This window comes from Canis lupus, chromosome X (genome assembly GCF_011100685.1).
Source record: "Canis lupus familiaris isolate Mischka breed German Shepherd chromosome X, alternate assembly UU_Cfam_GSD_1.0, whole genome shotgun sequence".
In the NCBI taxonomy this organism is placed as follows: domain Eukaryota; kingdom Metazoa; phylum Chordata; class Mammalia; order Carnivora; family Canidae; genus Canis; species Canis lupus.
Window position 1 is genome coordinate 69,742,936 of NC_049260.1, and position 24,947 is coordinate 69,767,882.

Sequence of the window (24,947 nt, forward strand, 5' to 3'; positions counted from 1 at the left end):
GCGGCCTGAGCTGTGCAGATCAGCCGCCCCCACCCCCAGAGCATCCAGGCCCCTGCAAACTGAGAGCTGCGGTAGTTACTGCGGGAGCTGACTCTAGGGCTAGAGAGCTGCCCGCCGCCACTGTTGTTGTTGCTCCTGAGGCATCACAGGATAAACAACCCCCACTGAGCCTCACAGTGGCCTCACAGGATAAACAAGTTAAACACCTGGGATGTGATCCTGGAGACCTGGGATCGAGTCCCACTTCAGGCTCCGTGCATGGAGCTTGCTTCTCCCTCTGCCTGTGTCTCTGCCTCTCTCTCTCTCTCTCTCTCTCTCTCTGTGTGTCTCATGAATAAATAAATAAAATCTTTGAAAAAATAAAAATAAATTAAAACCTCCCCCCAAAATAAAAGTCCAGGACCAACACCTCCACTGGTGAATTTTACTAAACATTCAAAGAAAATTTAATACCTATCCTCAAACTTTTCCAAAATATGATCAGGAGGGAAAGCTTCCAAACTAATTTCACTGGGCCAGCATTCCCTGATACCAAAAATAGATTAGAATACCACAAAATGACAATATCCCTGATGAACACAAATGCAAAAGTATTCAACAATATATCATAAATATGACACATCATGATCATGAAACTGAATCACTTTCTTACATAACACACAAAAATAAACTCAAAATGAATTAAATACCTAAATGTGAGACCTGACTCATAAAAATCCTAGAAGAGAGCACAAGCAGTAATTTCTTTGATATTGGTCATAGCAACATCTTTCTAGATATTTCTCCTGAGGCAAGGGAAACAAAAATAAACTATTGGGACTACTTCAAACTAAAAGCTTCTGAACAACAAGGAAAAACTAAAAACAGCCAACAAAACTAAGAGGCAACCTACTGAAAGGGGAAGAAGATAATTGCAAATTACATATCCAATAAATGGTTAGTATCCGAAATATATAAGGAGCGTATAGAACTCAAAACTAAAACTCTCATAAATAACCCAATTGAAAATGGAAAGAAGACATGAACATATATTTCTCCTAACACATACAATGTTCTTTATCTTGATTATGGTGATGGCTTCACAGATATAAATATCTTTCAAAATCCATCAAATTTCACATTTTAAGTGGAAATGTCTAATTTTATATAAATCACCCAATAATACTGATAGAAAGATATTGAAACTTAGAAGCAGTATATTTTCCAGACAGCATGTAAACCTTTGACTTGTGTTCAAAGCCAATCCTTTAGGAAGACCTGTGTAGAATATGTTATAAGGGCCACTAAGAAACCTACTTTACAATCTCATTTATATTTTAATTTACCATTTATTGACTACATATACCAAATGCTATATCTGCAAAAAGGAGTTTCTCAGTCAATATTCACAAAAATACTATTATTATCCTAGTTGCAGAAATAAGAAAACTAGAGTACCAAGAGATTTAGTAGTTAGCTCACATTCACATAGCCTGTAAGGGGAAAAACCAAGATTCAAATCTAGGTCTGGATGACTCTAGACACCAGATGACAGCCATCATAAAATTATTTAAAAGGAGAGGTTATCTATTTATTTTTTCATACCCACCCCAATCTTCAGACTCTTACAATCTGCTATTTGCCCTCAACATTTCACTGAACCTGCTTTCTACACTAAAGAAGGACTGGTAACTAAATCTAATGGCCTCCTATCCATCCTTTAAGGTCCACCTCAAGTGTCACCTCATTTCCAATGTCTTTCCTGCTATTCCTACCACTCTTTTATCCAATTTGAAAATAATTTCCTTCTTCTACTTCCCGTACCCATTGCTATACTGTTGACCAGATTTTTTCACTCATCTGTTTATGTCTTTATTCATAGACTAACATATTCACCATTTATTTATTGGGCACTTCTGTGTTATTCATTGTCCTAAGTAAGGGAAGTATAGAGATTATTAATCTTTATTCTCCTAAAGGACATAATCTAGTCAGGGGGATACATTGGTAAGTAAGAATTATAATTCAGTGTCATGAGCTATATATAAGTGAAACATTTTAGACACTCAAAATATATGTGTGGGATGAATGCATTATTTTTCTGTTTCCAAAAAAAAACCACAGGGAAACCATATATTTGTGGGTGAGTTACTCAGATAGCCATGCTGATATTTATCACATTGTGAGGTCTGAAAGACTATGAGTAGATTATTTTAGCCAAATATTATACAATAATTAATTTAAACACTTTTAGGCAAGTATAGAAATCCAGTGGAAAGCTCAGATTTTGGCTATGAACATATAACTTAAACCATTTCATATATCTACCCTCTCCCCCAAATCTACATCTAAATCTACTTCCCTGGCCTTATAGAAATATATCATCTTTTCTAGTTAGAGTACATATAGATATAGCCATTAATAAAATATTTGTATGTAAATATCACTTATCTTTAAGGGAAGTATAATCTCAATGTCATGAATTTTTAAAAAGATTTGATTTATTTATTCATGAGAGACACACAGAGAGGCAGACATAGGCAAAGAAAGAAGCAGGCTCCCTGAGGGGAGCCCAATGTGGTACTTGATCCCAGGACCCTAGGATCACCACCTGAGCCAAAGGCAGATGCTCAACCACTGAGCCAGCCAGGTTCCCTCAGTGTCATGAATTATTTAAGTAGTTCTGAATCAATCAAATAATATAGGTTTTTGAGTATAGCCACATTGTAGGATGAAACTGTTGATGATACAGATTTTGGCTGATTTTGTATACTGAACATATACTAGTAAACATCTCGTCTGCCAAAAATTTTATTTACTCATAAACCTTGAGAAAATTTAAGATCTGTTTGCTATTTAATAATATCTAAACTTTTCCATGATATTAAATCTGTAATACGGATTCTCAGGCCCTGACTTCTGAAATTTAAAAGCTTAGATATCTAGACTTATGTGATACAGTGAAAAATTGAATGCATCTTCTTGAAATATCTACCAAAGATGGAGTCATCTTGAAAGAAACAGTTATGACTTGGCAGATAGGCACAGCATCAGCTTTTGCCTCTGCAATCTTGGCATGGAATAATACACTTAAAGTGATGAATCACCAAATACACTTCTCTTACTCTCTTTAAAATAGTATTTTTATTGAAAATATTACATAACTAATGTTTATCAGACAATTATGTGCTCATGAAATGTCATATATTCATTAAATATCTACCTTTGTGGAGTAAAAACATGTGTAACTCTCATGGATAACTTCACATTTTATACTTCACTTGACAGATTACAAAGTGTTTCATGCTTAGCAGGCAAAAAGAAAGGACAGCAAGCTACATGGGTCTACAATGCATTTATCCTTTCAGTTTAAAGAGCTTTAAACTTTCCTTTTTGGAGAAAAAAGGGTTTGATAAAGAGGAAAAATTGAAACAGAAATAGAGATAATCACAGTATCGTAAATTCAATTTTTACACTCAATTTTCTTCTCAGAGATTTTATTCTGGGATTTTTTTGGTTCAAATTGTGACAAAGTTTCCATCAAGACAAACATAGTTTTATAGAAATTATCTTTATTAGTTGGCTTGATGTACCAAAGATGTTTGGCTCACATATAAAAGAATTTTACTTTGCTTCACTTGAACTTCACTATAAACAAAAACAAAACTAAAAGATTAAGATCTGGACTGTAGTTTAAATATTTCACTTATTTTAACATATAACATTTTTTAAAGGTAAACAGCCATTGCAGCAACAATATGGTTGAATCTGAGTAAAATAAGAATGTTAATATAAATGTAAAACTCTACATATACAACCATCTTTTTTTAAGATTTTATTTATTTATTCATGAGAGACAGAGGCTGAGGCACAGACATAGGCAGAGGGAGAAGAAGCAGGCTCTCTGCAGAGATCCTGATATGGGACTCAATCCCAGGACCCAGGGATCATGACCTGGGCCAAAGGCAGATGCTCAACCACTGAGCCACCCAGATGTCCCTATACAACCATCTCTTAGTTTTTATTTTTTAAAAAGAGTTTATTTATTTATTCATGAGAAACACAGAGAGAGGCAAAAACATAGGCAGAGAAGAAGGCTCCATGCAGGGAGCCCGATGCGGGACTCCATCCTGGGACTCCAGGATCACACCCTGAGCCAAAGGCAGGTGCTCAACCGCTTAGCCACCCAGGCGTCCCTACAACCATCTTTTAATTTTTTTTTTTTTAGTCTGAATGTCTGTATGGCTAACAGTACTATCAATGTCATTTCACTTGGCATTATGTACTACAGGCAACATCCTTAGTAGTCCATATCTCTCTCCTCCTTTATGGTTCTCTTTCTCCTTCCAAATTCATTCTACACCCAATGATATCCAAATACAGATCTTTGCCTCCCACATATAATTACCACTCTCTGTGAGGTTTTGCCAACAGATCAAAGAAAAGCAGAGGGCCTTGCATTTGGTTAAATTAATGGCATTCTTACAATCAATCAAGTGGATTATGGTATAGGCAATGTCTTGGGTTTTCCAAAATGAAAAAAAAAAAGTAAGTGTGCAACCCTTTAGCTCTATACACAAGGCTGGACAAAGTTCATAAGTTGAATGGCACTGGCAATGATTACTACAATCACAAGACATTTCTCAACATATTCATAGTATTGATGTCTTCAATGTCTCTCCATTGTCATCATCTAGTGAAGAGATCCATTTTCTGTAGTTGCTGAAGCACCAAATTCATCAAATGACCAGGAAACTGAGTCACAAACTTCAATTTTGTCTATATTTTTAAACCTCATGCTCCCACATCTTCTTGACTGGTGGCAGAATTAGATACCTAGCTGTAGGACATCTATTCTGACTAAATATCTTATAGGTTCTTGAGAGCTGATTATTAAAAGAATACTGCTTATTGAGTTTTAAACTGCCATTTATTGACCAGAGTTAGGCAGCTATTTCAGAGAGAACTACTGGCAGGTTCTTAACATTTTATTCATTTTTTATTTTTTTAAGATTTTATTTATTTATTCATGAGAGAGACAGAGACACAGGCAGAGGGAGAAGCAGGTTCCATGCAGGGAACCCGACGTGGGACTCGATCCTGGGTCTCCAGGATCACGCCCTCCTATTTTTATAGGAATATAAAAAATATATTCCTATCATCACACAGGTGCAATGAAGGTGGCGCTAAACTGCTGAGCCACCTGGGCTGCCCAGTTCTTAACATTTTAAAGATAGATTTATTTATTTATTTATTTTTGAAAAAGAGAGCATGAGTGGGAAGGGCAGAGGAAGAGGGAAAGAGAATCTCAAGTGGACTCCATGTAGCATGGAGCTTAATGCAGGGCTCAAGTTTCACCCTGAGATCAAGACCTGAGCTGAAACCAAAAGTCAGTTGTTTAATTGGCTCTGCCACCCAGGTGCCCCAGTCCTCAACATTTTAATACAGCATATATTTAAAGATGTCAAATACATCCTTCTATCAGAACAGTAAAGCCAAATTAGTTTTGTTTACTGATTCATCACTTCACAAATAAATCCTATACCACAAAAAAAATATATTCCTATCATCACACAGGTGCAATGAATGAATGGATACTGCATTGGTTAAAGATATTGCTTTGAATTTGGTCTTAGCTCTTCCCCTCTATAATTCTATAATTTTGGACAATCTATTTAACATCTCTAAGCCTCGTTTTTGTCATCGTTTAAATGGGTACAATGGTGTTTACTTCATAGATTTTTGGTGGTGATTAAATCATATATATATGTATATATATATATATATATATATATATATATATAGTATGTACTTAGTACTAAAAATATGCCAGGTAATAATAATAGTGATGATGGTGGTGTTAAATATGTGGTGCTCTCTATATTCTTTGACAGTATTCTCATCAAAGCGTGGAAACTAATCCTTCCTTGAATTTGAGTAAAGCATTAGTGACTCAATTTTTTTAATAGAATATGGTAGCAATGACATTGTGTGATTGATAAATTACATCATAAGAAGCAAATAAAGCTTCTTCCTGGTCCGTCCATTCTCTCATGCTCTTTCTCTCATTGCATATCTCTGAAAAGCCAGTCACCATGTCACATAGGCATTACAGTTGGTAGCCCCATCAAAAGTCCTGACCTGGGATGCCTGGGTGGCTCAGTGGTTGAGCACCTGCCCCGGCTCAGGGCGTGATCCGCGGGCTCAGGATTGAGTCTCACGTCAGGCTCCCTGCCTGAAGCCTGCTTCTTCCTCTGCCTACATCTCTGCTGCTTTCCTCTCTCTGTGTCTTTCATGAATAAATAAATAAAATATATTTTTTAAAAAGTCCTGACATACACCCAGCATCATCTATCAGACTTGTGAGGGAAACTTCAGATGATTTCAGCTTTCAGCCTTCAAACTTCTCCAGCTGATACCAAGTACAGCAGAGATGAGCTGTTCTCATCAAGCCCTGGCCAAACTGCAAATTCATAAGCAAAATAAATATTGTTGTTGCTGTTGTTTTCAGACAATATGTTTGGAGACTGTTTGTTATATAACAACAGAGAAGTGAAACATCATATAAACAACAAATGTCACTTTCACTGCAGGCTAAGGCATGAAACACTATCCTCACAACAGAAAATGCTTTTTTTTTTTTTACACACATATTCCTTTCATTTAAAAATTCCAAAAACAAAAAAAATTCCAAAAACCACAAAAATAAACTTTTAACAATATATTACTTAATATATTCTTATAGTATACTTATAACAATAATTATTCCACCATTTCCAATATTACAAAAAGGAGGAAGAAAAATACAGAGGAAGCAGACCCAGTATATATAAATACTATAAAATCCATTAGAATAAATAAAGTCGTCATAAATAAAGGGCCCAATGGCTGGGGGTTTGGGGGTGGGGTGGTTGGCAATAGCTTTGGCTACTTGCTTTTGGATGGAAGGAACAAAGATTACATAGTAGTTTTTAAACATCATCTCACTTCATGTCTATAACAACTCTAAAAGGCAAGTAAAAGGTATGTTCAATAACACTTTTTATAGAATAGATAATCAAGGTTCAGAGAAATTAGCTAATTTTTATAAAATAACAAGTGATGGAGTCAAATTTGTACTCTACATATTGGTCTTTACCTGTGTGAAAATACATAGGATGCCCCCTTGGGTTTTATTTCCTTCCTTAGGATGGGTTGGTATCATATCATACCTCTATGGGACTCCTTACATTTTATTCCCAGAATATTTATTGACATTTTGGAGTATGTCTGACATACAGAAAAAAATGTATTTTCCATCAAACAGGTAATAATCTCATAAAAGATGAGGCTAGGAACATGTAAGATTATATGAAAGCCAAAATTAGCAAAAAATGATGATGACACAATGCCAGCAACAAATATATCCTTTGAGGAGTAACTCAAGAACTAAAAATAAGAGTATAATACTAATATGGTTGAAATGTCTGTCAGGCATGAGCAGCTTTGTTTGGAGCAGATTTGAGGTCAAAGGATGAGATGCTAAAACAAGGGCTTTCATTACTCGCATTGACAGAGAATGGGAACAGTGTGGAATGAGCCATTCTGAACTATATGATGAGAAATAGATGGACATATGTAGACACAAACTGAGATTATAAAGTTGGGGTGGTAAATGAAATAATAATTTGAGAAACAATAGGCAGTGGGAAACACATGGAAAGCAAAGATCAGGAACTTTCCTAAAAATCTATTAGTATAGTGAACACATACATAGCAGTTTATTTTTTTATTTATTTAGAGATTTATTTATTTATTTATTAATGAGAGAGAGAGAAAGAGAAAGAGAGAGGCAGAGACACAGGCAGAGGGAGAAGCAGGTCCCATTCCAGGAGCCCGACGCGGGACTCGATCCCAGGACTCCGGGACCGCGCCCTGGGCCAAAGGCAGGCGCCAAACCGCTGAGCCACCCAGGGATCCCCTACATAGCAGTTTAATATTTGAATTAAAGAGTATTATTTCTTTGCCTCGCCCTCCTTCCACCAACCAGTTTTTGAAACTTGAGATAGTTTTTACTCAATGAAATAATAACAGTTAATAAAATAGCTAACATTTGTTGAATACAAACTGTGGACCAGGCACTTCCCTGAGGATTTCACATGCATTATTTTATTTAATTCACATACTAACAATCTGATATAGGTACTGCTATTGTCTTCCTTTTACAGGTAAAAGAACTGGGGCCCAAAGAGGTTAGGATGTTGTGCAAGGTGAAACTGTCACCGGTACTCAGTGGAGGTGGCACTGAAACGCAACAGTCTGTCTCTAAAGGATATCCTCTTAGACTTTGTTTTTGTATATTTTTCATTGGAGTTCGATTTGCCAACATATAACATAACACCTGGTGCTCATTCCGTCCAGTGCCCCCTCAGTGCCCGTCACCCAGTCGCCCAAACTCCCTGCCCAACTCCCCTTCCACTACACCTTCTTCGTTTCCCAGAGTTAGGTGTCTTTCATGTTCTGTCACCCTCTCTGATATCTCTCACTTATTTCCTCTCCTTTCCCCTTTAATCCCTTTCACTATTTCTTATATTCCCCAAATGAATGAGACAATATAATGTTTGTCTTTGTCCAAATTACTTCATTCAGCATAATACCCTCCAGTTATATCCACGTTGAAGCAACTGGTGGGTATTTGTCATTTCTAATGGTTGAGTAATATTCCATTAGTTTCCATGAATCTTTTTAATTCTTCTCTAACTTCCTGGTTGACCCTTTCATCTTTTTAGCAGGATGGTCTTTAAACTCCACGTGTTTGAATTTCTTCCAAATGTCTTCTTGTGATTGAGTTCAAGTTTCAAAGCATTGTGGTCTAAAAATATGGAGGGGACAATCCCAAATTTTGGTATCAGTTGAGACCTGATTTGTGACTCAGTATGTGATCTATTCTGGAGAAAGTTCCATGTTCACTTGAGAAGAATGTGTATTCAATTGTGTTTGGATGTAAAGTTCTATAAATATCTGTGAAATCCATCTGGCCCAGTGTATCATTTAAGGCCCTTGTTTCTTTGGAGATGTTGTGCTTAGAAGATCTGTCATTTACAGAAAGAGTTGTGTTGAAGTCTCCCAGAATTAATGTATTATTATCTAAGTATGTCTTAACTTTGGTTATTAACTGATTGATATACTTGGCAGCTCCCACATTAGGGGCATAAATATTCATGATTGTTAGGTCCTTTTGTGGGATAAATCCTGTAAGTATGGTGTAGTGTCCCTCTTCATCTCTTACTACAGTTTTTGGGATAAACTTTAATTTATATGATATGAGGATGGCTACCCCTGCTTTCTTTGCAGGACCTTTTGAATGGTAAATGTTTCTCCACCCTTTTATTTTCAGGCTGTAGGTGTCCTTAGCTATACAATGAGTCTCTTGTAGACAGCAAATAGATGTTTTTGCTTTTTTATGCAGTCTGAAACCTGCGTCTTTTGATGGGATCATTTAGCCCTCAGGTTCAGAGTTACAATTGAAAGATATGAATTTAGTGTCATCATAATACCTATTCAGTCCCTGTTTTTGTGGATTGTTTCCTTGGACTTCCTCTTTTTTTTTTTTACCAAGTCCCCTTAATATTTCTTGCAGAGCTTGTTTGGTGGTCTATTCTTTCAGTTTCTGCCTATCTTGGAAGTTCTTTATCTCTTCTTCTATTCTGAATGAGAGCCTTGCTAGATAAAGTATTCTTGGCTGCATGTTCTTCTCATTTAGGACCCTGAATATATCCTGCCAGCCCTTTCTGGCCTTCCAGGTCTCTGTGGAGAGGTCCACTATTAATATAATAGTTCTCTCCATATAAGTTAAGGATCTCTTGTCTCTTGCTGCTTTAAGGATTTTCTCTTTATCTTTGGAATTTCCAAGTTTTACTATTAAATGTCGAGATATTGAATGGTTTTTATTGAATTCTTGGGTGGGACCTCTTTATCTTCTGGTTCTGAATGTCTGTTTCCCTCCCCAAATTAGGGAATTTCTCAGCTATGATTTGTTCAAATATGCTTTCTGGTCCTCTGTCCCTCTTGGCGCCCTTGGGAACCCCAATTAAATGTAGATTTTTCCTTCTGAGGCTGTCATTTATTTCCCTTAATCTTTCCTCATGGTATTTTAATTGTTTTTCTTTTTTCCTCAGCTTCCTTCCTTGTCATCAACTTGTCTTGTATGTCTCTCACTCTTTCTTCCACCTCATTAACCCTCGTCATTAGGACCTCCAGTTTGGATTGCATCTCATTTATTTGACTTTTAATTTCAGCCTGATTAGATCTTAATCCTGCAGTCATGAAGTCCCTTGATTCTTTTATGCTTTTTTCCAGAGCCACCATTAGCTTTATAATTGTGATTCTGAATTGGGTTTCTGACATCAAATTGTTATCCAAATTCTGTAACTCTGTGGGAGAGAGTGCTGTTTCTGATTCTTTCTTTTGTGGTGAGTTCTTCTTTCTAGTCATTTTGCTCAGTGCAGAGTGGCTGTATGAGTGGGCTGCATTAAGAATGTCAACCACGAACTAAGTAAATTTCACCGTAGATGATTTCTCTGCTTCTATATACTGTAAATCCTTCACTTCCCCTGGAGCTTTCCAATGCTGCTCGGTCAAGGACTTGCTCTTTCCCTGTCCTTCCAGCTTGTCTTCTCTGGGAGGGGCCTGCTGTGCTGATTCTTAAATGTTTGCAGGTCTCAATGGGAGCTGTTTATCCTGTGAGGCCCCTGTTCCCTGGAGGCCCTGCCCCTCTCAGGCACACGGTGACACAAGGAGGAACAACCACATTGGTGGCAGCCCCCTCTCCAGCTCTGGAGTTAGCTCCCACAGTAACTACGGCAGTCTTCCAGTTTCAGTGGCCTAGCTGCCTCTAGGGGGCAGGGGCGCTGATCTGCACAGCTTGGGGGCACCCCGCGGCAGGAGAGTCCTCGCTGTCTTGTGCCCTCTCTGCCTCCACCTGTCCCGGGAGGAGTGTAGGATCAGGGCTGTGTCTGCTTGGCACCCTGGGATCCGGGGCCTGTGCTGTTGGAATCGTGCTCCTGGGCCGCGGCTCCCGAAGGCACCAGGGCGCAGACCTGTCTGCCCGGAGCTGGCTACTGAGCTTCTCCCGAGGCCCCACTGGGCTTGGGCTCCAGCCCTTTGCGGAGCTCCGCCCACAGTCTGTGGTGTGCTTTCCCCCAGGCAAACTTTCTCTGTTAGTGACTCCAGGAAACTGGAGACTCCACTGCCCCTCCTGGGATCCTGCCCGAGGTCCCTGCTGAGCATCTTTCCATCAGGAAAGTATCTGGTGCAGACTTTTAAAGTTCCTGCTTCTCCGGGGCTCGGTTTTACTGTCCTGGAGGCTTTCACTGCCCGGTCTTAGCATAGCTCCTCTCAGGGACCCTCTCCCACGTGATTCTTTTTCATTTTTTTTACACTTTCCTACCTTGTTATAAGTGAAAACCTTTCTCTTGTAGTGATCCAGCTGTTTTTGCTTTAAATCTCAGATTGAATTCATAGGTTTTCGGGATGTTTTGAAAGTTATCTAGGTAAGTTGGTGGGGCCAGGTGAGTTGGGGACCCTGCTCCTCCACCATCTTGCCCCACCTTATCCTTTTAATCTTTAATCTATACTGCATTAGTATAAGGTATGTGGCCTAGTGTTTATATCATTAGAGATCATTATAAAACAGAGAGATTCTTTGATTTTCCTTCCTAGATGACATTTTATGCAAATAATATCAGAAATTCTTTTTAAGATTTTATTTATTTATTCATAGAAACACACACAGAGAGAGAGAGAGAAAGACAGAGACACAGGCAGAGGGAGAAGCAGGCTCCATGCAGGGAGCCTGACATGGGACTGGATCCTGCATCTCTAGGATCAGGCCCTGGGCTGAAGGCGGTGCTAAACCACTGAGCCACTGAGGCTGCCCACCATTTTTTCCACTATTATTAATCTATGGTATTTTTCATTGTGAAATTATAAATCTTTTCACATGTGAAATTGTTTCTCTGTCTTTACTGTTAGGATACATAAATATGTAAGTGATAAGCAAGAGGTAATTTTAAGTCATACTATATCACACCTAGAAATATAATTCCACATATTTTCTTTAGTGAAATGTTGTATTTTGCATACTGAAGGTTGCATGACTGTGCTGTCGGTATAATATGAATAAGTATTCTTATTTTGTATTTTTTCCAATATGTTATCAAGAACAGGAATGTTGAGGGGGGAGGAGCAAGATGGCGGAAGAGTAGGGTCCCCAAATCACCTGTCTCCACCAAACTACCTAGAAAACCGTCAAATTATCCTGAAAATCTATGAATTCGGCCTGAGATTTAAAGAGAGACCAGCTGGAATGCTACAGTGAGAAGGGTTCGCGCTTCTATCAAGGTAGGAAGACGGGGAAAAAGAAGTAAAGAAACAAAGGCCTCCAAGGGGGAGGGGTCCCGCGAGGAGCCGGGCTGAGGCCGGGGCGAGTGTCCCCAGGACAGGAGAGCCCCGTCCCGGAGGAGCAGGAGCTGCACCGACCTTCCCGGGCGGAAAGGGGCTCGCAGGGAGTTGGAGCAGGACCCAGGAGGGCGGGGATGCCCTCGGGCTCCCGGGGACACTAACAGCAACTGCGCGCCCAGGAGAGTGCGCCGAGCTCCCTAAGGGCTGCAGCGCGCACGGCGGGACCCGGCGGGACCGGAGCAGCTCGGAGGGGCTCGGGCAGAGGAAGAGGCTCCGTCCGGAGGGGGCGGCGCGGTTCCAGGAGCAGCTCGGAGGGGTTCGGGCGGCGGCTCCGCGGAGGGGGCTGCACGGCCCGGGAGCGCGAATCCACCAGCGCAGGCTCCGGAGCACAGGGCGCCGGGACACAGCCCAGGATCCCGCCTCCCCCGGGACAGGCAGAGGCCGGGAGGGCCCAGGACAGCAAGGACGCTCCTGCCCCAGCTGAGCACATCAGCGGCCCCGCCCCGGAGCCTCCAGGCCCTGCAGACGGAGTTCCTGCCGGAGCTGAATCCAGGTTTCCAGAGCTGCCCCGCCACTGGGGCTGTTCCTCCTGCGGCCTCACGGGGTAAACAACCCCCACCGAGCCCTGCACCAGGCAGGGGCACAGCAGCTCCCCCAACTGCTAACACCTGAAAATCAGCACAACAGGCCCCTCCCCCAGAACACCAGCTAGACTGACAACTTCCAGGAGAAGCCAAGGGACTTAAAGAACACAGAATCAGAAGATACTCCCCGGTGGTTCTTTTTTTGTTTGTTTGTTTTTGTTTTTGTTTTTGTTTTTATTTTGTTTTGCTTTTTGATTTGTTTCCTTCCCCCACCCCCTTTTTTTCTCCTTTCTTTTTCTTTCTCTTTTTCTTCTTTTTTTTTTTTTTTTTTTTTCGTTTTTTTTTTTCTTTTTCTTCCCTTTTTTTTTCTCTTTCTCTTTTCTTTCCTTCTTTCTCTCCTCTCTTTTTCTCTTTTTCCCAATACAACTTGCTTTTGGCCACTCTGCACTGAGCAAAATGACTAGAAGGAAAACCTCACCTCAAAAGAAAGAATCAGAAACAGTCCTCTCTCCCACAGAGTTACAAAATCTGGATTACAATTCAATGTCAGAAAGCCAATTCAGAAGCACTATTATACAGCTACTGGTGGCTCTAGAAAAAAGTATAAAGGACTCAAGAGACTTCATGACTGCAGAATTTAGAGCTAATCAGGCAGAAATTAAAAATCAATTGAATGAGATGCAATCCAAACTAGAAGTCCTAACGACGAGGGTTAACGAGGTGGAAGAACGAGTGAGTGACCTAGAAGACAAGTTGATAGCAAAGAGGGAAACTGAGGAAAAAAGAGACAAACAATTAAAAGACCATGAAGATAGATTAAGGGAAATAAACGACAGCCTGAGGAAGAAAAACCTACGTTTAATTGGGGTTCCCGAGGGCGCCGAAAGGGACAGAGGGCCAGAATATGTATTGAACAAATTCTAGCTGAAAACTTTCCTAATCTGGGAAGGGAAACAGGCATTCAGATCCAGGAAATAGAGAGATCCCCCCCTAAAATCAATAAAAACCGTTCAACACCTCGACATTTAATTGTGAAGCTTGCAAATTCCAAAGATAAGGAGAAGATCCTTAAAGCAGCAAGAGACAAGAAATCCCTGACTTTTATGGGGAGGAGTATTAGGGTAACAGCAGACCTCTCCACAGAGACCTGGCAGGCCAGAAAGGGCTGGCAGGATATATTCAGGGTCCTAAATGAGAAGAACATGCAACCAAGAATACTTTATCCAGCAAGGCTCTCATTCAAAATGGAAGGAGAGATAAAGAGCTTCCAAGACAGGCAGCAACTAAAAGAATATGTGACCTCCAAACCAGCTCTGCAAGAAATTTTAAGGGGGCCTCTTAAAATTCCCCTTTAAGAAGAAGTTCAGTGGAACAGTCCACAAAAACAAAGACTGAATAGATATCATGATGACACTAAACTCATATCTCTCAATAGTAACTCTGAATGTGAACGGGCTTAATGACCCCATCAAAAGGCGCAGGGTTTCAGACTGGATAAAAAAGCAGGACCCATCTATTTGCTGTCTACAAGAGACTCATTTTAGACAGAAGGACACCTACAGCCTGAAAATAAAAGGTTGGAGAACCATTTACCATTCGAATGGTCCTCAAAAGAAAGCAGGGGTAGCCATCCTTATATCAGATAAACTAAAATTTACCCCAAAGACTGTAGTGAGAGATGAAGAGGGACACTATATCATACTTAAAGGATCTATTCAACAAGAGGACTTAACAATCCTCAATATATATGCTCCGAATGTGGGAGCTGCCAAATATATAAATCAATTATTAACCAAAGTGAAGAAATACTTAGATAATAATACACTTATACTTGGTGACTTCAATCTAGCTCTTTCTATACTCGATAGGTCTTCTAAGCAAAACATCTCCAAAGAAACGAGAGCTTTAAATGATACACTGGACCAGATGGATTTCACAGATATCTACAGAACTTTACATCCAAACTCAACTGAATACACATTCTTCTCAAGCGCACATGGAACTTTCTCCAGAATAGACCACATATTGGGTCACAAATCGGGTCTGAACCGATACCAAAAGATTGGGATTGTCCCCTGCATATTCTCGGACCATAATGCCTTGAAATTAGAACTAAATCACAACAAGAAGTTTGGAAGGACCTCAAACACATGGAGGTTAAGGACCATCCTGCTAAAAGATAAAAGGGTCAACCAGGAAATTAAGGAAGAATTAAAAAGATTCATGGAAACTAATGAGAATGAAGATACAACCGTTCAAAATCTTTGGGATGCAGCAAAAGCAGTCCTAAGGGGGAAATACATCGCAATACAAGCATCCATTCAAAAACTGGAAAGAACTCAAATACAAAAGCTAACCTTACACCTAAAGGAGCTAGAGAAAAAACAGCAAATAGATCCTACACCCAAGAGAAGAAGGGAATTAATAAAGATTCGAGCAGAACTCAACGAAATCGAGACCAGAAGAACTGTGGAACAGATCAACAGAACCAGGAGTTGGTTCTTTGAAAGAATTAATAAGATAGATAAACCATTAGCCAGCCTTATTAAAAAGAAGAGAGAGAAGACTCAAATTAATAAAATCATGAATGAGAAAGGAGAGATCACTACCAACACCAAGGAAATACAAACGATTTTAAAAACATATTATGAACAGCTATACGCCAATAAATTAGGCAATCTAGAAGAAATGGACGCATTCCTGGAAAGCCACAAACTACCAAAACTGGAACAGGAAGAAATAGAAAACCTGAACAGGCCAATAACCAGGGAGGAAATTGAAGCAGTCATCAAAAACCTCCCAAGACACAAGAGTCCAGGGCCAGATGGCTTTCCAGGAGAATTTTATCAAACGTTTAAATGAACTTGAAGTACAAACTCTTCCCTACATCTCCACCCTGCCTGCGCATTTTGAACTTGCCAAGACTTCACAGTCACACAAGCCAATGTCTTTAAAAGATATATATATGCACATCTTATTGTTTCTGTTTCTCTAGAAACTCCTGAATAATACATCTACCCAAAATAAAAAGTAGAGAGGAAGATGTTTGGCACAAGACTTAAAGGGAAGTTTGGAATGAATAAAGAAGATATGGTATATATACACAATGGGATATTACTCAGTCATCAGAAAGGATGAGATCTTGCCATTTGGGGACAGCATGGATGAACCTAGAGGGCATTATGCTAAGTGAAATAAGTCAGACAAAGAAATGCAAAAACCATATGATTTCACTTATATGTAGAATCTTAAAAAACAAAACAAATGAACAAACAACAACTAAAAAGGGAAAGGAACTCATAAATACAGAGAACAAATTTGTGGTTACCAGAGGGGATGGCCAAAAAGATGAAGGAGATGAAGACCTACAAACTTCCAAGTATAAAATAAACAAGTCATGGGGATATAGTCAATATCATAATAAGTGTGTGTGGTGACAGACAGTGACTACACTTTCCCTGGTGAGCATTGTGTAATGTATAAAATTGTTGAATCATTATGTTGTACACCTGAAACTAATATAACGTATGTCAAATATACTGATTAAAATTTTTTACAAATAAAAAATAGGGAATCTTGGTCACACAAAAGAAGCATGGGGGATGGAGGGCTGAAAGAAATTGGATAGTACAGCTCAGCTTCAAAGAGTCCACCCCTCTCATGACCCTTCACTGCGGGTTTCCACATTCAAACAAACTGCCCTGCTGGAGCCTGAGGGGGTGGCCACGGACTGACTCAGCCTAGGCTATCCTTCTTAAGGAGAAGGATATGTCATTAATCACCAGGAAGAGCCAAAGTAGGATTTTCTGGATAGAGAAGGAGTTTGACAAGGGTTTCTAGGAACTGAAGAGCTACACCTAGAACCAGGAAGTTAGGAGGAATCGCAGGTGTTCTCCCAGGCAGGGCTGACACCACAATAAAAGGGCCAGGGCTGGACCCTCCTCAGCCAATTTGGATCTATCCTTGCAGGACAGGTGCACTTGGAGAGGCAGGTGAGTGAAGTGGCTCAGCCACCCGGGGAGGCACCTCGTACCTCCCAAGGCCTTCTAGGGGCCGCAGTGGATGCTGAATGTGGACCCTGACTTGGATTTCTCAGTGGGTGTGATGGGAAATGGAAGTTAGTATTGATAAGGATGGGTGAGTTAATGGATAGACATGTGGATTCACAAATAGAATATATAGAATGATTTTCTTTGAGAAATTTTGATACCATTCATTGTAATATAACATGATTCAGTGAGAAAAATGCATGCTATAAATGTTAAATGACCTTCCCAAAGTCCTAGAGGAAGGATGTGGAAAGTCAGGACAAACTAGACAGTGGACATCCCAATTTTCAATCTAGCACTCCTTCATTTTCCTTAGTTTGAGTAAAATTACAGGCTAAGTAAGAAAGTAGGCTTGGGTGAAACCCTTAAGTTAAAACAAAACTTAACTAAACTAAGATTGTATGCTAATATTCCTATATTCCAGGATTTGGATGTTAAGCTGCAAGATGGCTCTTGCTTACAGCTTGCTTGCTTTGGACAATGAAGTCGGGGGCAGGGGAGGCTATAATACACCCCTCAAACATCATCACTGAGTGAGCTAAGCAGGACAGGATGCTCAGAACAAAATAATATGGAAGAGATAAAGGGTTAGGTACGGGCCATAGAAAGGAGCCTATCCTTAGGTCAGACCCTTGACCTTGTCCAAGACTGTGACCAGAAGGAGCTCTGGAGAGGAAAAACAAAGGTAGTTGGTTTATTCCTCCTCACACAGCTAGTCTAAGTTGGCAACAAGGGGTCAACAGCCAAGTCTATCTGACCTATGTTCCCAGTTTCTTGATTTCACACTTGGTTATATTGTTGATGCTAGACCTGCTGGCCCCTTCCCCTAAGTTAGGCACTAGACTTCGAGTGCCATAGACCAGGAGTCCTATAGTCCTAAAGTATTTTCTTATTTGGAAGCTGCTACCCATGCTTGGTCCTGTGACTTGACAAATGTTCCAGAAAGTTTGACAGGAAGGTTGTCCCTGAGAATAGGATTGTGGTAATTTGAGGCGGTACCAACAAAAAAAGAAAACGAACACAACAAAAAAAAAGTATTTCCTCTTTCTTACAGATTCTCTTCAACTAAGAAAGATGTCTTTTCAGCAACAACAATGCAAAATCCCTTGCCAGCCCCCTCCCCAGGTCACTGAGCTCTGTCCTCCCCACGTCCCTGTGCCCTACCCTTCCCAAGTCCCTGTGCCCTGCCCTCCCAAGGGGCCTGAGCCATGTCTTCCACCCCCTAGCCAGCAGAAGTGTTATCCTGTGCAGCCTCCCCCTTGCCAAGAATACCTGTCAAAGCAGAAGTGACTCCTCTGAAGCCACCCTCCTCAACCTGGTCATGAAGCAGATGGATTCTCTTTCTCTCACTGTAGATTCTCTTTTCACCTAATAACATGAAACCATATATGGTCCCAGAAGAGGCTACTTCTCCAAATTCAAGGTGAATCATGAAACCACGGTTTATCTACCAGCTTTTCCCATCTACCCCAGACAGCAGACGTTGGCTGGATGTGATGTTCTCAGGGCCTTCCTTGGAGCTTGGACAGGTGTGTGCTTCTCTGGCTACCATCATCTACAGTGGGTCATTCTTCCACCACAGCACCCTCTCTTCACAATGCCGTTGGTCTCACCATGACAACTTCTACCTCCGGAAGCTGAAGAAGAATCCCACAAAAGAAAGAAAACATTAGCTTTTCTTTAGGTTTCACAAAGGAAAACAGAATTCTCCTAAATTATCTTAAAATTCACATGAGAAGACACTCTCCTCTTCTACATGCCACAGAGCAGTTGTTGAAGCCACCTACCTTCCCTACGCCTCCCTACTCCATCTCTCATGGCTAGGTCGACGCTTCCTGGGACCAACCCCTGGCTCTGCAGCCCCTTCCCCTGTCCCACTGGAGTCATGTCCCTGCCTCTCTGTGTGATCCATTAAAAATATTATCCCTGAGGAAAAAAAAAAAAAAAAAAAAAAAAAGAACAGGAATGTTTATAAAGCAGAGATTTACAGAGCTTATAGTCATCAAGATTTCAGCTTGTATGTCAACCAGACACATTTTTATCACTCTTGTATCTATATAGTTGATAGCTATAGTCATATAATAATAGAAAAGTAATAGTGTTGACAGGTATATGATCAAGGTAGCAAGTTATGTTATTTCTCTCTAAAGGGGAAGATTTGTACCCTGTGAAGTATTTAAAACATTAGACCAAAAACAGTTTTATTAGTTTGAAAACCCAGCCAATACCATATAGCAGAGTGGCTTCACAGAAAAACCCAGGAAAGTTTCATATTTTGAACACCTAAAAACCACTCCACAACTGTCTACCGTTATGAGGATAACTAGAATGATGTAAGGCCAAAAGGATGGTCCTCTGCCATTTTTTGGTATTCTACTGCCACTTGGCTCCACATCAACTGCAATTACCATGAATAGATGCGACATCCTTATTCTGGACTTGAGAACCAGGCTCCTTGGCCATGAGATCAAGGCATGGCAGGGACAAAAGTGAGGAAGGAAGGCACAGTAGACTCCTGAATTTTTTCTTCACTACCTTAGCTTGAATATAAAAAGTTCTTTTGCTGAGAAATAATAAATGTTACTTTGAAAAGAATGGATTTCAAGGTCCACTCCTAGTCATTCAGCAACCTCTTGTGTAAAAGCTCTGAAAATTTTCTGCTTGTTATTAGATTATGAAAGGCTTTAGGCAGCATAAAACTCATGTCATAGCACTGTCAATACATTAATTTCAGCCATTTTCTTGATTAATTCTTATCACGATGGCTGGATCAATCAAGTAGTGATCTTCATTGATCACTGAGGCAATATAAGATAAATTTTTATTTCCATACAAAATAAATGATGTATTACCATACTCCCTCTGATCATTTGGATAAACAAGGCTAGCAACAAATGATTTTGCCATTCAAAATGTCATTTTACTTTCTTAAAGCCAGACAGATCAGTTGCCACATAAGTATAACCATATTCAAATATCTCAGGCTATTTCTGTAAAACAGGAATTCTGGCTGAAAAGAAAAAAAATAAATTTTACTCATGATTCTAATCTAGCATCATGTAGATAGAGTCAAGGCATCTTTCTAATTCAGACAAATCCAATTGTGTATTTAGAAGTTGTATGTATGTGGAAGTCAGGGAGTGTATATACTCAAATGGAGGGTTAGAAAAGACAGCCAGGTCATAGATAGATGAACACTAACACAGTCTCTGTAGACAAGAAAAATCTTACTGGTTTTAGGCCGTGGATGTTGAAAATTAATGTATAATCAATTACCCTATTCATTTTTTAAATTGAAATTAAGGCCACTGAAGATAAAAAGAGCTTGAAGTATACTATAAGTAGCTGCAACAGCATCATGTTGAAGAGGTCTCAAGATTTAAAAAAAAATACCACAAGAGAGGGGAGAAAGATGGCAGCAGAATACGAGGACCCTAGGCCCACCTTGTCCGAGGAACACAACTAGATAACTATTAAATCATCCTAAATACCCTAGAAATTGCCCTGAAGACCAACAGAACAAACTCCACAACTAAAGGGAGAAAAGAGGCCACATTGAAGAAGATAGGAAGTGTGGAGATGTGTTTCAGGGGAGAAACAGATATTGGGGTCTATGTATGGTTGTGGGGAAGAGTGAGCAGAAAGGAGCACATAGGGGAACACACAAGGAGAAAGATTCCCCTAATTCCATTGATTTGGGAAATGAAAGGGGCTGAATTTCATGAGTTCTTGCAACCAGCAGAGCTTAAAATCTGGAGTTTTAACAGTCAGTGGGCTTGGCTATTATAGAACTCAGATGGTACTGTACTGCTCCTTGAGAGAATGTGGGCAAACAACCCAGGGAGCAGGCAGCATGGAAAGTGACCTGAAGAATGCTTGGAGTACACAAAAGGGGGCTTATTCATTCTTCTCAGAACATGTCCATTCGAGTGTATCCCTGAGAAGCTGCATTCAGGGAGATGTATCTCTAGGAACAAAGGAGATGGCTAGGACCATTCTCCTCCCCTGCACCTTAGCATAAACACAGAGTCACCTGTGAGAGGCAGTGAAGAGCCAACAATGGCTGCCAAACTTGCTTACACCAAGCACCACCCCCTGGTACTCTGATGGGACTGCACTTCTGAATCACTGCTGCCTCAGTCCCAGTGAGGTGGGACCCTCCCCAAGAAGATAAGCACAAACTCCTGCTACACCACATCTCCCAACCAGAGAGTTCTGCAGGGCCTCAGTTCTAGTGCTGGTGGGGTCAGGCCTCCTTTCACAAAAATACCAGAGCACACCTAGTTAAAATTTGCCAAATTCAAACCAAGGAACAAACATTGCCCACAGCAGCAAGGAAAGCCTCTGCAGACAACTGGCCTAAAGAATAGAGCAGCCAAAACACAGCACTAGAGCACACACAGAGCACACTGTAGACATTCACTGAAGCACCAGGCCCTGGGCACTTCATGACCGCTTCTTCACAAGGCCATTACATTCAGGATCAGGAGACATAACTGGCTTTTCTAGCAGAACAGAAGGTAGAGACTTAGACAAAATTGGAAGACAGAGGAATTTATCTCAAATGAAAGAACAATATAAGGCCATGAACAGATATTTAAGTGAAAAGGATATAAGTATCATGCCTGATATGGAATTTAGTGCAATAATCATAAGGATACTCACTGGGCATGAGAAAGAATAGAAGACATCGGTGAGATCCTTATCACAGAGACAAAAGAGTTCAAATAGAATCAATCAGATGAAGAATGCAATAAATAATATTGAAAACATGCTTGATTCAATGAACAGTAGACTGGAAGAAGCAGAGGAACTAATTAGTGAACAAGAAGACAAAGTAATGGAAAATAAAGAAACTTAACACAAGACAGCAATAATTTTACAACATGAGAGTAGGCTGAGGAAACTCAGTGACTCCATCAAATATAATAACATTTATATATTAAGAGTTCTATAAAAAGAAGAGAGAAAAAAATAAGAAGAGAGAAAAGGGGGCAAAAGGTTTATTTGAGGAAATCATAGCTGAACACTTCCTTAATATGGGAAAGGAAACATTCAGAACCAGGAAACCCAGAGACCTACTATCAAAACCAGCAAAAGCAGGCCAGGAGGAGGAGTTAAGATGGTGGAGGAATAGGGAAACCTAAATTTCTCTTGTCCCTCACATACAACTAGATATTTATCAAATCATTCTGAACACCTGAGAAATCAATCAGAGGTCTGAGAAAACAAATACCGCAAGTCCACAACTCGAAAAACGATTACCTTTTGGAAGGTAGGAGGTGCAGAGATTAAATCGGGTATGATATAGATGAGTATACAATGGCAAGGAGAGAGGCTGCTGAAGGAGGCTATTGTAAAGCACTATAAGCAGTGGGGTGCAAAATCAGAACTTTTGGAAGTCTGCTACACTGAAAGACATGCCTGGCTTAAATGTGCTCAGGTGGTGAAGTGTTGTGGAATGCCAGCCATGACACCATGATCTGAGGATCCCCTGGGTCACAAGAATAGTTGGAGCCTAAGTGATGCATGGTTCCCAGGCATAGGAGCATGGAAATAGGCTGAGAACACCAAGTCTAGGTGCCAGCTTTCTGCTCTGTGTTGCCATAAACTGCAAACTGCTTTCCTGGAAGGGGTCTAGCAAAAGGCAGAAGTGTGGGGAGACACCCCCCCATCCTCCAGAAGGAAGAGCGTGCGTGGGTCCATGGTGCCATAGGAGTTCCTAAAATTTGGAGTTTTGAATCTCAATCACATGCCTGAGATAAAAACTCGTGGTCACAGATTGGGTTACCAGAATTCTAACTGAAGCCAGGGAGACAAGAATGATTTAGTGCTCTTCTGTAAGGGCTCACTGAAGAGTGGGGGATGGTGATGTAAATTTTCAACTCTGGCACTAAAGAGCAGGGCACAGTCAAATCGATTCCTCCCATCAGGGCCAAAAGTATTCAGGAAGCAAAACAGCGCCACCTAGTGGAGTATATTGCCACTTACATGGAGCCCTGCCCCCGCCCACTAGGGGCACATTTCCACTAGGGCAAGTCCACCTGTGCAACAGGCCCCTCCCCAAGAAGATCAGCACAAACAACTTACTTGCACCAAATGCACTGATCCTAGAAAAGCTTCAGCTCTAGGGGAAAATAGTACCTAGCTACCTTGGTACTTTTATTCCTTTGTTTTTTTTTTTTTTTTTTTTTTTTAAGCATGCTTTGCATATTTGTTCTTTAGTTTTTATTACTATTTCCAGTTACAGTATTATTGTTTCAATTGTTTTTTATTCCTTTTTAATTTTTATTTTTATATATGCATTATATATGTAGTTTTGGATTCTTATTTCCGTTCAATACATTTTATTATATATATATAATTTTTTAATGTACTATATATAATATATATTATATATACAATTTTTCTTTCTTTCTATTTTGAGATATAGTTTCTTTTAACAGAGAAAACACACCCAGGATCTAGTTTGTTTTGTTTGCTGTTGTTGCTATTGTTGTTTTATCTTTTGTTATTGTTGTTTTATCTTTTCCTTTCTTTTTTCATTTTGGGACAAAATGACAAGATAGTTAAATTCACCCCAAAAGAAAGGACAGGAGGTAGTACTCACAGCCATAAATTTAATTAATGAAGATATAAGCAGGTATCTGAGCTAGAATTTAAAATAATAATTATAAGGTTACTACCTGACCTTGAAAAAAACATTGATGTTGCTAGAGGATCCCTTACTGTAGAGATAAAAGAAATAAAATCTAGTCATTCAAAATTACAAATGATATCATCAAGATGAAGTCCAAAGTGGAGGCCATAAAAACAAAGATAAATGAAGCAGAAGAGTGAATCAGTGATATAGGAAAAAATATGGAAAATAAGAAAGTTTAAAAGAAGAAGGAAAGAAAACTATTAGATCACAAAGGTACACTTAGGGAACTCAGAAACTTCATAAAGTGAAATAATATCCATATTATAGGAAACCCAGAAAATGAGGAGCAGGAAAAAGGGGCAGAAGGTTCATTTGAACAAATTATAGCTGAGAACTTCCTTAATCTAGGGAAGGAAAGAAGCATTCAGGTCCAATAGATACAGAGAAGTCCCCCCAAAAATCAACATTTTGTCAACATCATGACATATTATAGGGAAGCTTGAAAATTACAGAGATTAAAGAGAAAATCCTGAAGGCAGTGCAGGACAAGAAGTCCTTAACCCACAAGGGTAGAAACTTAAGGATGGCAGCAGACTTGTCCATGGAGAACTGGCAGGCCAGAAAGGACCAACATGATATATTTAATGTGCTAACTGGAAAAAAAATGCAACCAAGAATACCTTATTCAGCAAGACTGTCATTCAGAAAAGAAAAAGAGATAAAGAGTTTTTGATAGAACAAAAATAAATAAATAAATAAAGGAATTCATGCACACTAAATGAGCCCTGCAAGAAATATTAAAGAGGAATCTATGAGGGGAAAAGAGTCCAAGAGAAACAAAGACTAGAAAGGAAAAGACAATCTACAGGAACAGTGACTTTACAAGTAATAGAATGGCACTAAATTAATATCTTTCAATAGTTACTCTGTATTTAAATGGAGAAAATATTCCATTCAAAAGATATAGGGCTGCCGAGGTGATACACCAACAAATCAATGTGATACATCACATTAATAAAAGAAAGCATAAGGACTATATAATGCTCTAAAAAGATGCAGAAAAAGCATTTGACAAAATACAGCATCAATTGTTGATAATAAAAAACCTCCACCATGTAGGTAAATAGGGAACATAAAGGCTATATAGACCCACAGCTAATATCAACTTCAATGTGGAAAAACTGAGCGCTATATCCGTAAGGTCAGGAACACAACAGGAATGTTAACTCTTACTACTTTTGTTCTACATAG